The sequence below is a fragment of the Alexandromys fortis genome, unplaced genomic scaffold (assembly GCF_014885135.2).
Source record: "Alexandromys fortis isolate MF-2015 unplaced genomic scaffold, M_Fortis_MF-2015_v1.1 scaffold_53, whole genome shotgun sequence".
Classification (NCBI taxonomy): domain Eukaryota; kingdom Metazoa; phylum Chordata; class Mammalia; order Rodentia; family Cricetidae; genus Alexandromys; species Alexandromys fortis.
This window is the reverse complement of record NW_026067939.1, coordinates 10,763,354-10,779,882: the sequence shown is the minus strand read 5'-3', so window position 1 is coordinate 10,779,882 and position 16,529 is coordinate 10,763,354.

Sequence of the window (16,529 nt, the reverse complement as noted above, 5' to 3'; positions counted from 1 at the left end):
GGGAAATAGGTAAGCCCTATGATATTCAAAAGGCATCTCTGAGGTCTAGGAAGTAAACAACTCAAAAGCCTCAAGGAAGACCCTGTAGCTGATGCCATGTGCGAGGCCTTTGTACACAGGATTATCTTAACAGTAAGGACTGCTCAGTGAAGCTCTCAAATCAGCAGGACTTAATGGAATGGGAGAGACCAGCAAAGCTTCTTGCAAAGGCTCAGAATAACTGAGCTGCCTGAGTGGAGCTCACCTGGTGCACTGACTAGAGGACTGCCAGGTTTTTCAGCTACCATCAGGTATCACCAGTGCTGTGTGAGGCTTCTGGCAATACATCTATCTTTGAGTCATTTCTACTCCTGTAAGTAACTTCTCAGCCATCTTCTCTGTTACTCCAGCACACCCAGTCACTCACACACTATACCTTCCCGGCTTTGGTCTCTCCTCAGTTCCTTATCTTGACTATATATTTCTTCATGTGTCCTTACGAATCATGTCACAAAACACATGTGCTAAATGAGACAAAGACAATAGCCTGTTTGGGTGCTGAGACGGGGGTGCTGAGGGCAAAGGGGCCGGCGGCAATTGCTTTGCTTCAATAGCCTGTCTGCAGCAAGGTAGGCCCTATCTTAGCGAGGTTCCTAGCCACCAAAGGAACCTGATCCTGTTCCGGGGGACCCATCAGAGTGGTTGGTGAGTGTGCTCTTGATCTGGAGCAGGAGCCCGGAAACAGAGCAGGGACAATCCCTGACAGCCTTCATTCCCCTGACATTCAGCATGGGCTGCTCCCCTCTGCTGGGGCCTCTCTCTCCCTAACCCATCCCAGTTTGCACTCTGGCTAACTCTTATTTTAAATTAACCCATCTCCATTAATCTGTGCATCACCATGAGGCTGTGACTTACTCGGTAAAGTTCCAGCATCTGTCTCTGCAGGACCACATGGCTTCTCACTGACTCTGCCTTCTTTCTCACAGTATTCAGTATGGTTTTCCTCACCTATTTCTACTCTGTGCTATTAACAGGCCAAGGCAGTTTCTTTATTCATTAACCAAAGCAACACATAGACAGAAGGACCTCCCACACCATAAAGTTAAGGTAACATGGTCATTAGATAAATGATTATGATGGAAATATTCAAAACCATTTATCCCAGAATGTAGATGATGTTGGTGATGGTGGTGTCACTCTACGGATAAATCAGACCCTCTTGTTTCTGTTTTAGTGGTAAAACGGCAACAGCTATCTCCCCGACTGTTCCCTCAACCTTTACCCTCACCTATGGTGCTCACTCTTCTATGAGCTCCAACATGTGATATTTCATCTGAAGGAGGCCATGTGACACTTGTTCTCCTGTGTCTTGCTTAATTTACTTAATGTAACAGCCTCAATTTCATCCAAGTTTTCAGATGGAAAGGAAGAGTTTTATTTCTTTTAATTAATGACTACTAAGACCATGGTGGATATAATTTTGCTATGTCCATTTATCACCTGTCAGACACGTGGGTTCACCAGATTTAAACACTAAATAACATATTCATCTATGAAAATTGACTAATATAGAGTGTGAAATTTTATGCGTCGGTGAAATGTAAATTGAAAATTTTCTGAAAAATTAAGTTTTATAGTAGAGGATCTAATCTAGTTGCTTTGGCACTAGATTGTGTGTGTGTGTGTGTGTGTGTGTGTGTGTGTGTCACAGAATTGATCCACATTATTTCTGTAACAGAGGTTAAAGAACAAATCACAAATACCTTTCAATTAAATAGTTGCATTCCAGCTTCCCAGATTCCATGTCAGCTACTAGAGAACACAGCATCACTTTCTTCCTTTCCTAGTGCTTTACTCTGCATATTTAAACACAGTTTACCTTACATGTAAGATATAGAATGTATATGTGCTAATGGAACTCCCTTCAATACAAGTAAGGGTGAAGAAATGTTTATCTTTTGTGTTCTGACTAGAAGCGTATCTTTATTTATTCAATTGGTATGTTCAGAATGTTTTTTTCATTAGAAGCATTTTCTTTTGACAGCCTAGTTACATTGTTCTCATATGTTGTCACTGCAGGTTCTGTGTTCTATGTGCACTTCAGCATTGTCCTGCTACACAATACTGTGCTGGAAACAATGTCACCAGAATAAAACCAACCTAACATAAAGCATATTTATAGCTGTGGGCAGGGTTACCCATATATGTTAGCACACATATACACAGAAGTATGAGTACATGACCCACATATGTGAGCATACATACATACATAGATATGTATGAGTGCATCTGCATACACATTTAAATGTACTCACACATGTGTGAATGCTGATTCAGGAGATGCTCAAATTTTGGCCAATAAACATGCTCTCCTGTGTAGAAGACAGAAATAAACTTTAATTCAGTACTGGGTCTCAGAGGAATAAGCTTCACACCTAATCACTTTCTCAAGTAGGGGATTATCTCAGTTATGTTTTAGTCACAGGAACTTTGAGCTGTAACATAAAGGGCTGGATAAAAGATCAAGATGCTAAGAATGTGCGATGCAATTTATTTGCAGACAGAGCCATGTGCAACTGATCTGGAACAGGAAGCATGAGTCAGAGGCTCTAACGGCTGCTGATTCCTTGCTTTCAAACCCTCATATTTGATGCTGGGTTTTGCACTGTTTCTCAGTGACACTCATAGCTGGGTTATGCGCTAAACAGAGGTGCGGATAGAAGGGATGTCTGGCACCGACCCAATATCCGCAACTGAATTTTCCCCGGAGCCACAACGAGCTTCATAAAGGAATACAGCTGCTCCTGCCTGTGCCACCTTGAATGGCTTGCCTTGCTGCTTTCACTAAGCTGGAACTGACAGCTTATAGAAGGAAGGAGATTCGGGAGAGCTGCATTTTATGGCAGACTCGGGAATTCACAGTACAGATTTCGGAATCCTGCCCTTGTCAAATTGTCTTCTTACACACTCCTTTCAATCACAGTTAGCCTCAATCTAAAGACAATTACAGAAGCAGGCCAGCTGTTACAGGATGGATGGCTTCTGTAACAGGAGCGTACTGTTCTGCTTTATTGGCTGCAGAGCCAGTCCTGCCAGGATACTTCTGTTTGGAGGAAGGTGGTGAATTCAATATCCTCGGGCCTTTTGCTTGTCATTGTAACGCGCAAATATCACGAGCACGGAAGGCAGAGGCAAGCTATGGGTGCTGCTCGACTTCCCCTTCGCCAGGGTAGGATAGCCAGTCCCTCCGATGATGGGAGATAAAGCCCCCCTCCTCCCCGCTCAGTCATAGCTCGACTCATGCCAGGCTTGTCATTTGGCAGTCAGAGGAAGCAAAAGCATGGTGTTGGGGTCTGCATTAAACTCCATCCCTCTGGTTGTGACCTCACTGTCTACAGGTCATTTGGCAGGACAGGGATGGCTGACATTGATATGCTTACTGACTCATCATCAACTGAAGTTGCTGACTCTTGAGCATTCTTACAGGGTGCAATGAGTCACTCTCCATGCCCATTGATCGAGACCTAGCTCCACCTTTGCTGGACAGGACAAATGTCTGGAATTTGTGTGTGTGTGTGTGTGTGTGTGTGTGTGTGTGTATGTGTTTGTGTGTGTGTGTGTTTCTCATCAAGTGCCTGTGGATTACTTCAGACCAGTACTTTTTGTTGTCTATCCCCCTGCAAAAGCAAAACAATAACAAGACAGCAGGTGAATTCTGTATAAAATATGGCCATTTGCAATCTCTTTTCTCAGAACTTCCTCTAGTCTAAGACAAGGACCAGAATGAAAAGTAACTGTAACATGTTGGCAGGATGATGAAAAATAGCTTAATTTTTTTCTTAATCATTCAACTGTCGGAGTGAATCCTCTATGATGCAAGAGTTTGAGTCTCAGAGGGAGAATAGACATTGCGGATATTCCCTGTAAATTTCTCTGTGTTATGAGTGCTTATGTCTTTATTGGTAAAGTTAATCTCGGAAAAAGTAAGAAACTTTTACTTTAAATTTTGGTTAATTGAAATTACTTGGACCATTGCCATTTGATACAATTTAGACTATAAAACATATGTTGAACCACAGTTCCTATAGTTCACATCTATAAATCACTCCTGCAACAAAGTTTCAGGGAACATTGCAGAAGAGGGAGCAAAAACAAGTAACAGCCAGAAGATCAGACAATTTTCTGTGAGGTCTCATAGTAAGAAACTGCATTAGGAGCTATACTATAAACTCTATCATGACTGTTCAAACATGAGTTGAACAAGGATGATATCAAAAGACATGGCAAAGCAGACAAGGAAAAGTCTAAGTAAATTTTATTCTGCTTATTTTATCTTAACGTTTAAATTCTCTAAATATATTTTATTGTTCTGATTAATTAAAATTATTCAACAGATTTGTATTGGGTTATTTATTTTAAACTCAAATTTTGTCCTAAAATAGACAGTAAAGGATTTAGGAATCCATATGACTTAAAGCCATAGAGATGTTTGCTTAAGGTATCTCATTAGCATATATTAACTGTAAAAAAATGGGATGCTGGACTTAACAGTGTAAAATATGTGATATATTTGCTTATATTTATAATCAATGCCTTCTTTTAGGCCACAATAACTTATGTAATAGTCCCTATAGTTTCTCTTTGTATGTTTTTTTTTGCTAGCTTTTATATATGAGAAATGACATGCAAAACTTTGCTTTTTAAGTGTGGCTCATGATATACTACTCCATCCCTTTTCCTGAAAATGTCTAGATTATTTTACTTTCAAATATTACTCAATTATGTATTCATGGCACCATTTATCCACCCTCTCACCCCTACAACATATCTGAGCTCATTCCTCACTTGGATATTATGAACACTCATAATAGACAAAGCTACCCATAGATGTCTATTGTGTGGTGATTTTGATTCATTCAAGTATATTCACAAAATTGCCTGTCTTAATTCCTTAACATTTCCATTCTCAGGTCATCAAAATCTTAGTGTGCTGTCTGTAGAAGATGATGTACAGCTGTCCCTGCTCTCAAATTTCAACCAGTTCTCTTATAAATGAGTGTTGCCATGGGAAATCGAGAGCCCTGCAACCTGGAGAAAGAAACCTGTGTGCTTATTGTTTACCATTCTCTGCAAATTATTGTTTCTAAGCATACAAAATGGATGTGACAGAGTCCAAGTGTTCTACACATATTGTAGGTTCTGTGTACCCGACAGTAGGGCTTGTCTGGGACACATACATCAGATGTTGATTTGGAATTTTATAAAAGCTTTTGATATGTGCACAGACACACAAGCATGTCAGTTTTGCTGGGTACTAAAAAGAGTGGCAGCTATAGAGTTCACTGTGGTTTAAAGTTTTTTGAGAATGAAATATGCCTAAAGTTCTACTCGGCACAATTAGATTCTCTTCAATAGTTTTGAATCTAATTGTGCCGAGTAGAACTTTAGGCATATTTCACTGCAAATTTAACTTATAAAGAAGCAAAATGGAGCTGTTATTTTTTTTATTTTGGTTTTGCTTCTAACCTAGAGAAAATTCAAACCTAGAAAGTGCTAAAATCATCTTGTTCTTATCATCTTACTATTAATTTTATTAAAATGTTGTATACTCATCATGGCTAACAATTATATAATATAAAATAAAAATCATTTATATTCTAAATGTTTCATCTCAGATTTAAAAGTTATTTATTAGTATGTGTGTGTTTATCAAATCGTCAGCAATAAAGATGGAAAAGGAAATTGAGCTGGTGGGTCTTAAAAATTCATTTAGCAAACCTGAACTTACATCAAAGTTTGTGCTAGTCTCCAGACCCACAAAGTCCATTTTCTTTGTACTCCTAGATTTATCTCAACTGACATTTTGAAGAGTTGTACTTCACTTTAGAACATTTAATTACTTCTGCCAATCTTGTTTATTTCCCTCTTCCCTATTACTTTTATAATCACTTGTCGCTTGGAAAAATACATTCGCAAAGTATGTCGTCAGATTACAGGGCTAAAGAAAATGAACTGGCTCCCTTAGGCAATCTCGTTGTGAATATCATTTGCATCAATATGATATTACACAAGTATCTGGAAGATAGATCACACTTTTTAAAGCGAGTTTCAGGGAGATGAAAATCAAGACGGTATTCAGGTGTAGAAACAGAGATGTTCTCGATGTCATGATTTAGTTACACGTCTCCTGAAAGAACTTTGCCTGAGATCAAAATGGGTGGTGCTAGGTTGGGGAATGTGCAAGAGTCATGAAAAATGAATTTATTAAAAATTTTTCTATTAAAATAGAATTATGCGTTCTCTTCTTATTTCAGTCTTTATACACCCGAGTGATACTAAAATGCCTATAAACAATTTGAATGTCAAACACATCTTAAAACCAGGAACCAAAGTAAGCAAACAGTGGGACTCACTGCAGTAAAAAGGAGTTTCTTTATTCAAGACACGTAATGACAAGATCTACATGAACCAAAATTACAGAAATTGGAGCCTGTCGAATACCAAAATTGGTAGTTCTGTGTTCTTTGAGGCCATGGGAGAGCATGATCGCACAAACACAGAAGGAACTACAATTAGATTAGAAGCACTGGATCATATTAAAATTGCAGAAGCTGGTGTAACTTCTTAGAATCTAGAAGTATTTCAGTGCCTGACCACATTTTTCTCAGTGATACTTTTATATGATGTCATTTATTTAGAGACAACATCAGGAAATACAAAAGAGTAATAAAAAATCCACATATTGGAAATTGAGAAAAAAAAACTTAGAAAAATATACACTATACTATTTTTCTGAAGATAATTTCTATTATTGAACACACAAAAGGCAAACTTCTAAGCAATAAGTAATCTAACCACAAATTGTTTCTAGGGAGGAGCACGCCTATTCTGAAGAGGAGTTTCCGAGGCAGTGGACCAATAAAGCCAGAGAGCTGCTAAAAGAGGGAGCAGGGATCTGCTGAAGTGGAAGTTACAAGGAGCTATGACTTGCCCCTTGTGAATGCTTGGAGCAGAACTCACATCCACTAGAAAGTGTTAAGCAGCACCTGAGCAACTGAGTCATCACTCTAGCCCCAAAGATACTGTTCAGACTTTGTGTACTATCTACAGAGGAGCTTTGAATGGAAAATATATTGCTTTGAATTACCTTTACAATAAATTTATATATAAGATATTCAGAAATTAAATCCAACAAGGAACAAGAATAAGAGCAGTGGATATAAGAATAGAGCTTATCTTTTATATTCAAGGTTATTTATTAAACATTTGAGTAAAAATACTATTAAAAGAATGAAAATAATAGTTACAACTAGCTATTTTATATAGAAAATAAATACAAACAATTATTAATAGTATTTGAATTTATAGAATAGGCAAATATAATTTAAGTGACCAATATTTTATTGATTTTTGCTAAGATGTAAATTTTAATTGCTGGAAAATAGAAGCTAGCCATATAAATGTGTTAAAATTTAGGATCATTTTCAGCAAAGAATACACCCCTTTCAATTTTACCTGCCTTTATTCATGTTTACGTTTTTTTTTCTTTTAGCAGATGTAAAATTAGGAGGAAAGAACTAAATAATGCCTGTTTCATTGGATATACAATACTAGGAAGATTGGACATGTAAGTAATGTGTTTATGTATAAGCACAAGAATGTCACGAGGTCACCCATCTTTAAATCAGCTGGACCCATGATGTAGAGGAGAATCTAGGGAAGAACCCTGAACTACTACAGTTTAGAAGGACAGAGTGTCTGTTCTGGGACAGGAACAAGTTTTTATTTTAATCTGTAGTATCTGTGACATAAGTACATCTTTCTGTTTTAGAAAAGTGCAAGCAAAACAACACAACACTTTCTAATCCATTTTAACAATTTAAAATAAGGGCTCATATTTCTCTTGATTTAATGACACTTAAGTCCCCAGTCTTCCAATGAAAGCATGTTTCATTGTGCAAATATTTAGCAGTGACTTTTTTGAAATGTCTGTCCTTTTCAATATATTAAGCAAGGGATAGAATGTCATAGGATAGAGCTCATTCCCCATATTTAATCGAAATTAGATTAAGGAAGTAATGGGTTTATGAATTTCCCTAGAATAAAGAGGACTAGTTAAGTCTAGACTGCTTCTGCTTCTGCTTTCTCTAGATTAAATTGGTTATAGGGCCTATAGCCAATTTTGAATATTACAAAAGAATCTCTCAACTTTTTTCAATTAACTTGAAACAGCATTTGCATGCTCTACTGAGCCCTGGATTAAATGCCTAGACACACTGAGTTCCAAAATAATAGTGTTTCAGTACTCAGAAGTAAGGGAGGCGTTGTGATTGCAAGGAACTGAGAGCACATGGGATTCTGTTAGCTTCCTCCTCATTGGTTTCATAGCTATTAGGTCCATAGACTGAGAAGCTGTGTGCTGGTGGCAAGTGGTCACCCTCTCACTTTCACCTGCACTGGAACTTGTTTCCACAGGTTTCCTGACTTTAAGGTATGGTTAGTGAAAGTTTAATTTGAAACATCACACTAGATTAACATTAAATAAAGAAAAAAAACTTAATGTTTTTAAAATAAAACAAAGCTATAAAATCTTACATTTGATTTCTAATCAACACTTAAAGTATGTTAAGTAGATTATTTTATTTATCCCTCACTTTGAAATTTATATCTGAAAGCAGATATTTTGATTGCAGACTTCAAGCACAAAGAAAAGAACTCCCAGCTTGCTGAAAGTACTGACACATATCAAAAGGCTGCAATAGAATCCTGACAGTTTGGTTAAAACAAGTGGTGATTGCTTAATGTTGCAGTTGATAATCACACTATGCATATGTTTTAATGCTTTGAAACTATCTCATTAAACATGATGTATGCTAGTAGGAATAAATTTACATTTCAAATATAAAGTGAGCCTATAATTAAAACATGGGTAAATTCAATATTGATAATTTATATAAAAATGTGTTTGTAGAAAAAATATTTTTGTAATTACATGTTTTCTTCTTTTAATTTAAAGGGCTTAATTATTTTAAAAATTTACATATTATAAGGACTGAAAGAATGAATTCTTGATTGAACTTCAGATACTAAAATGCTTTTAGATACCATGTCACTTTTCTATTCATAGGAACCCCACTAATATTTCTCTTGCATTTCATCCTTCCTCCAAACTTACATTTTCTTTTCATTTTTCATATGCTGTAATGACATTTCTATTCCAGGTGAATAGAAAAGGAATGCAAAATATCAAGATGTGTTCTCATCTTCCTCGGAACATTGTCACTTCTTTCCTCAGCAAGATTGACTTCCTAGTAGTCAAAGACAGACATAAAGTCTAGAGTTGCTTTCTACAATACAGTATCAGTCTACTAAGTCTATGCAAACATAAGAGCTGGAAGTAGTTCCCAAGAAAATTCTGATATTCAAGTCAATCCCATGGCTAGAAAAAAGTTACCCATTCACAATGGTGTTTAGTAAAAGGTTCTAAATAAAGGAAGGAAAGAAAGATAAATCATAATTATTTTCCTCAAATCTACATGTATAATAAGCTTTACCTAAAATGCATATGAAGGAACAAAAATGAAATAGATACAGCAATGATTGAACAAACCATCTTACAAATATTTCTGAGATCTAAAATGTATCAATATTAAAACCTTATGGTATGAAGGCAAGATTCACCTGTTATTCTATTTGCCAAGAATTTAAGTGTTTAGGTTATAACAATATCATTTTAGGAATGCTGTTAGTAGAATAAGAGTTCTTTCTTAATAAAATAGATATGACAACTATACTCAAAGACTAGGCTGGTAAATGCAAAGAAACAGAGGTGAGTTCAGTAAGAATACAACTTAGCAGTAGGGTGTTGTGTTTTTCCAAACAATGCTAAGCGATATAAACGAATATATCTAAAGCTGAAGGAAGTATCTCACCTCTCTTCAATAAATAGTACATGACATACTTCAGCAATCTCAACTTTATAATAACACATGACTTTAATAATGTCAGTTTCAAACATGAAGATTCTAAATATGTGCACTTACAAGGACTCCACTACTTTTTTATTCACTTACAACCTTATTTTACACTAACCAAAAAGAAATAAGACAATAAGGCAAAGAAGTCATAGGAACTCTCGGAGGTTATTAGATAATGAATTGTTGAGTGATAAGTTACTTCAAAAGGAATCCTTGATTACTTTTTTTAACACCTGCTAGGGTATAAGTTTTAAAGAGAGATATCATTTTCCCCTGTTCTGAAGCAATAATCCTTCATTCTCCTAAGGCAAATAGAATAAATAAATGTGTGATTTACAACTGGTAAAAATGTCACCTTGCTCACACACTGTAACAAGTTTAAAAGAAGATAAAATATCATTAATTCCAATGTTTGTGAACCATGCACCTTATGATATTTGAAAAAAATTAATTTAAATATCAAACGCATTTGAACATGTTCTGAAGTGGTTTTATATTTGCACCATGGTCATGTTTTCTAAATATGAGATATATTTTGTAGATATCTATATTTGTATTTTCTTTTCCAAACCTTCAAATTCCATTATATAATACTAAATATAATGATAAATTCATCTAGATAATTGGATTTTAGTCTTTTATCAGTTACTTAAGCAATTTACAGAAGTAAGAGTTTATTTGGCTTAAAATTCTAGAGAGATAAGAGTCTATTATGGCAAGAAATCATAGACACAGGCATCAGTCATAATGCAAGACCAGCAATCTGAGAGACTACATCCCAAATGCAAACTTGAAGCAGAGAACTAAATATGCCAAGAAGCTTTCTATCCTCAGTCTGTCCCTAGATGTTCAGCTCCTTCATCAAGGCTGTACCTCCCTATAACTTTTCAAAGTACTCAAAGTACCCAAAGTCTTCCCTACGTTGGACAATATATTTACTAAATTCTTTTGTTTTTGTTTATCCTTTTTTGTTGTTTTCTCATACAAAATGTTCCAGCTGCAGTTTTCCCTCCATCCACTTCTTCCAGGTCATCCACCTTTTTCCTTCTCCACCAGATCCACTGATCTTACATTTCCCTTAAGAAAGAAACAGGCCACCCAGGGATATCAACTGAAGACAACATAAAAAGTTGCAACGAGAATAGGCATCAGTCCTCAAATTAAGGCTGGAGGAAGCAACCCAGCAGAAGAAAAAGAGCACCAGGAGTAGAAAAAAAGAATCCGAGACACCTGCGCACACGTTGTTAGGAGTTCCACAAATCTCTCAAGCTATGCAAACATCATATATATGCAGAGGACCTAGCTCAGACTCACACTGGCTTCTATAGCATTGGGTCATGAATCTTCAGCCTACAGGCCCATAGTATCAGGCAGATTTTTCATGAAACTGGAAATTTCAAAGACATTTCCACCTATATTGGCAGTTTGTCAGTCACTTTCTTCTGTGTCCTGCATTATATCTGGTAGACTCTTTCATGAAACAGGAACCTTGAAGGATTGTCTCTCATTCTTTAGGCAACTTCAGCAGTCATTTTCTGTGGGTCCTACAAGTCCAGTGAAACAGTTCGGGCAAGAGCAGTTTTTTTTTTTATTAATTAAACTTGCTACTTATTTTACATCCCTACTGTAGATTCTCCTCCCTCCTTTTGTTCCCCTCCATACCTCCCCTATAATCCACACCTCCTCTATTTCTTTTCAGAAATGGGCAAGTTTCTCAGGTTATTAACAAGGCAAAGCATATCAAGTTGAGGTCGGACTCAGCTTTTCCCATTTTGCGGGTGTTTTTTGTGAGTCCTAGGCCAGGCTAGTCTACATGGTGAGTTTCAAAGAAGTTTTGATTTGCTTTTTCTTTATGGTTAAGGATGTTGAACATTTTCTTTGAATGTTTTCCACCCATTTGTGATTCCTCTGTTGTAAATTCCCTGTTGAGATGTGTACCCACTCTTTAATTGGGGTTGACGTAGCTGATCCCAACCCAGATGTAATTTAGAACATGTTGGCATGGATGCTAGTTCTCAGCTTGCTTTCTCCTTTATATGCAGTTCAGGATTCCAACTCAAGTAGTGATGTCACCTACTTTTAGTATGGGTCTCCACACTTCTAATTAACCCCATACGTATGATCTCTCTTTGGCTTGGCGAAAGGATAAGCAGACTATCCCAGGCATTCCTGGAGATTAATTCCATGTGAGTCCCAGCTCCTGTCAATTCTATCATTCATACCATCACACCTTCCTTATATCATTATCCCATTCCTATGTATTTACTGAAGAAAAACTAAAGCTCATTTTCATTCAAACAAAACACAAGAATCTTTAAATTTGAACCCAAATCATATTAAACACTTATCAAAAGTAATGCATATCAAACAGCTCATAGACTCAAACAGGGGTTGAGTAGCGTGGTAGGTACTATGTGAGGATTTAAATTCTAGACTTCCTGTTTCAGTAAAATACAGTTAGTCTAGCCTATCGCATGCATTTAGGACTTTGAGAAATTGACAATATTATTAGCTATATTTGAAAAGCTTTACTATTATAAAAATATAAGAACAATTTTTTTTTACCTTAAAAATGAAAGAGAATAAAAGCTGAAGTAAAATGAAATTTTCAATAGAAATCTCCACTTGAATCCCCTGAGCACTTTTACGAAGATCCTCACATCCATTTCATACTCATGCCAATTTTACAAGAATGCCTGTCAGTAGAACCCATGGGCCTACACACAGAAGAGCAGGATGGCTGATGTACTAACCAGACAGCACTATTTTCATTCAGTGAATGGTCTTCTCCATCAGCTCCAGATTAGTGCAGTTTTACTTTTGATATCCAGGAGTGAAGAAAATGAAGATATATTTTATATAGAGAAAATAATTCAAAGATAGATTTCATGAAAAAAATCTATAGGCTCAAATTATTTTATGTATTAACATAGCAGTTTTATGTTTAAAATTTATAAAGAAATGGTATTAGCTGATGTACTTATATGCATATTATTATTCAATATACTATTAAACAGGAATATGGAAACATCTATTTATTCAGAAATTGTTAAGTAATTATGAAAATCAAGCTCTCATTTTTATTATATTCTCTTCGTGAAAGGCTAAATATAAAATTTGAATCCAATTCCATATGCTCCTAAACTGTCAGATAAGATTAAAAATATATTAATATTTTCTCAGGGATCAATCTTAAATATTTTTATATCAGGGATGATTGTTATTTTTCTTTACATCAATTCTAACCAAAATAAACATGGTGACTATACCTGTTGATCATACACTTTTAAGGAATTAGATACTGAACTCTAAGCTATGATACATTGTATTGTTTTGTTTTTAAACTGAAACCTGTCTATTCCATTTCTGCATAGTCCATTTATTACAGAAAACATACCTAACAGCTCTATATACTGTCTTTTATTTGAAGACTGTATAAAATCTAACTCAATGGTTTCTTGCTTCTTAGTTTCCTCCAAATTGAGAGTTAGATCCAGAAATTATATCTGGCTGGATTTGGTTCATTTTTTAGTTTCAAAGGGGATGGAGGAAGGCTTTGTTATTATAGGAACAGAGCACAGATTATGTCTGTCTGTGTGTCTGTCGATCTGTTTCTCTCTCTCTCTCTCTCTCTCTCTTTCTCTCTCTCTCTCTCTCTCTCTCTCTCTCTCTCTCTCTCTCTCTCTCTCTCTCTCTCCACACACACACACACACACACACAGACACACACTCACTCACTCTTTTCTTCGTCTCTTAACCACCATGGTACATGAGGGTGTATGTGTCCTTATGTATATATTCCTAGGGAAGATTACAGGTTCTAAGTCTATGTCTTTTCCTATTTCTTTTTAGTGTAATCTTAGACAACGTCTCTTAATGATCCTGGAACTCACTGAATGTGATAGACTGCCTAGAAACTGACTTCCAGCGATCTGTCTTACTCTGCATTCCAAGCTCAGGTGTGACAGATGTATGCAACCACACCTGTTTCTTTAAGTGGACACTGGGGCTCTAAACTTTCATTTGATTCTCCAAATCATCTTCATAGATGATTTTCTATTCAATTTTCATGTTGATATGGTAGTAGATCTCTTAGATTTCAGTCCTATGATTGAATTTTTTTTTGCAGGATTCAAAGTGATAGTGTCCTAATTCTGAAGTTATTGTCTCAATGGTGAGCTTTAATATCTCAAACATGACTTATGAAACATATTTCACAAAGGGAGAATATTTCCTGTTGACACAAATGTTTAGAAGAAATTTTACTCTGTTGATCATACAGTCATTTAAACTTTCATGGTAAAGTTTCTGTTTTACACTTTAAATCTGGTGCTCAGTTCTGGCTGGCATGGAATAATTGCTATAAATTGCAGTGTCACCATTCATATTTTTATGCTTCACTCACATTTTGCTTATGAGTGGAAATTCATTTCTCTTTCCTTCCAATTCAATTTTATTAAGACAGTTTAATTTTTGCCTTTCTTGATTAGTTACTTAATGTGGAGAATGTGACCTACAGTTTTGGTAGCTTCTGGGATGCTTAATTTTCATTACTTTGATAGTGTCTACATCCCTATGATGGATAGATTTGGTCCCTTTCGTATAGCCTCCTTCCTGCCCTCATTATCCTCAGTCTTCCACTGAAATTCTTCTGGCATAAGAGTCCCCCTCCTTCTAACTTGCTTTATTTTATCTGTGACCACTGAGTTTAATTAGGATTTCGTGCTTGAATGTTCATTAAAAATTATTTGCTGGACCAGGGGTAGATGCTCAGTGAATGCACAACTGTAGAAAACAACATCATTCTCTAGCCACTACTACTGGCCAATAAATCCTCAGGAAAGGTCACATGTGTAACACAATTAATAAAAGCCCAGAGATAGATATTGGGGTTCAACCTGAAGTTCAGGAAAGCAAAATAGCCAGTTACTGTCTCTAATTTCTAGCTCAGTCTGAAATGGTGATCCTGCTTCCAGGAAACCTCAGAATGAGACTCTGTCTGAGAGCTGTCTACTTGCATTTTATAATCCTCTCTAGGGATGGGTTTAAAGGCATGCGTCACTACTGCCTGTTTTCTATGGCAAACTAGTGTGGCTATAAGCCTGACCAGTAGGGCTCTTTTATTCTCTGATCATCAGGCAAGCTTTATTGGGATTCCCCCCCGCCCCTCGTATGCTGTGAATACCACTGGTGAATAAAGAAACCGCCTTGGCCTGTTGATAGGACAGAACATCGGTATGTGGGGAAAAATAAACTGAATGCTGAGAAAGAGAGAAGGCAGAGTCAGAGAGAAGCCATGCAGCCCCACCAGAGACAGACGCTGGAACTTTAGCCAGTAAGCCACAGCCATGTGGTGATACACAGATTAATGGAGATGGGTTAAATTAATATGTAAGAGTTATCCAATAAGAAGCTACAGCTAATGGACAAAGCAGTGATTTAATTAATACAGTACCTGTGTAGTTATTTCAGGTCTGAGCTGCCGGGCAGCCTAAAACCTAACCAGCAGTCCTCTTCACAACATAAAAATACAAATGAAATATCACTACACACATGTCCTATTCTTTCCCCAAACAGTTCCACCAATTAGGGACAAAACATTCAAATACGTAATGGCTCATGGGGGCCATTCTAATAAAACCAACACAGGGAATTAAAAGTTCTCCAAAAGGTCATACACCAAATCACTATATTTTTAATCAAGTAAGACATATAAAATACAGTTTTACACTTACAATGAGTTCATGAGTACCATGTCTATGGCTGTGCCATGTTCAGGTATTTCTCTATACCCTGGGTCTTGCATTTTTTTTCTGCCAACTTCAGCAATAATCCCTGTTGGGTGATACAGCTGTCCTATTTAGTACTAAGAACTCTATCATCACAAATTATGGTACTGAGCCATCCAAGGTTTTCTTCAGTATCTACAATCTACTTCAGTAAGATGTTTGTCTGAAAAAGGCTTGATACAGCTCTAACCTAAGAGCATAAACAAGGATGGTTAAGAGAAAGTTTGATGATATGATCCTTTAGCAAAACAAAGGTGATATGGCTCCTCATATGTGGTCTCCTATATGGTCTCTGATCATAACAATGGACTATTAAGCAAGTTTACAGACATAAACATGATTATAAATCTGGTGATGGGTGTGTGCAGGTTTTTTGTTTTCTCTTTATTCTCATTATATTTCCTTTTTATTTTCTGGCCCATAAAATGCTCAGAACTTCTTCACATAGATTCTTCTCATTAAGGGGTGCTTTCCTAGAAGAATACTCTTACTGACCATACTGCAACTTCATCTGCACTACATTCTTGACAGACTTCATCAATGTTATGTACTTGGCATTAACATGATATATCTGAGCCAAAAACTATCTCTATTTAGTTTGCTTTTTAAAATTATTTTTTTACTATCTTCCTAATCTTTTGAGAAATATAGAATCATTTGTTTTTAGGCCTGATTCCAAGATTCTAAAATAAATATTTTACAAGTTTAATGAAGTATGATTGGCAGGCACAAAAGAAAAGGTTTTTTTAAGAGCTAAGAATTAGAAAATGTTTGGCACATGTAT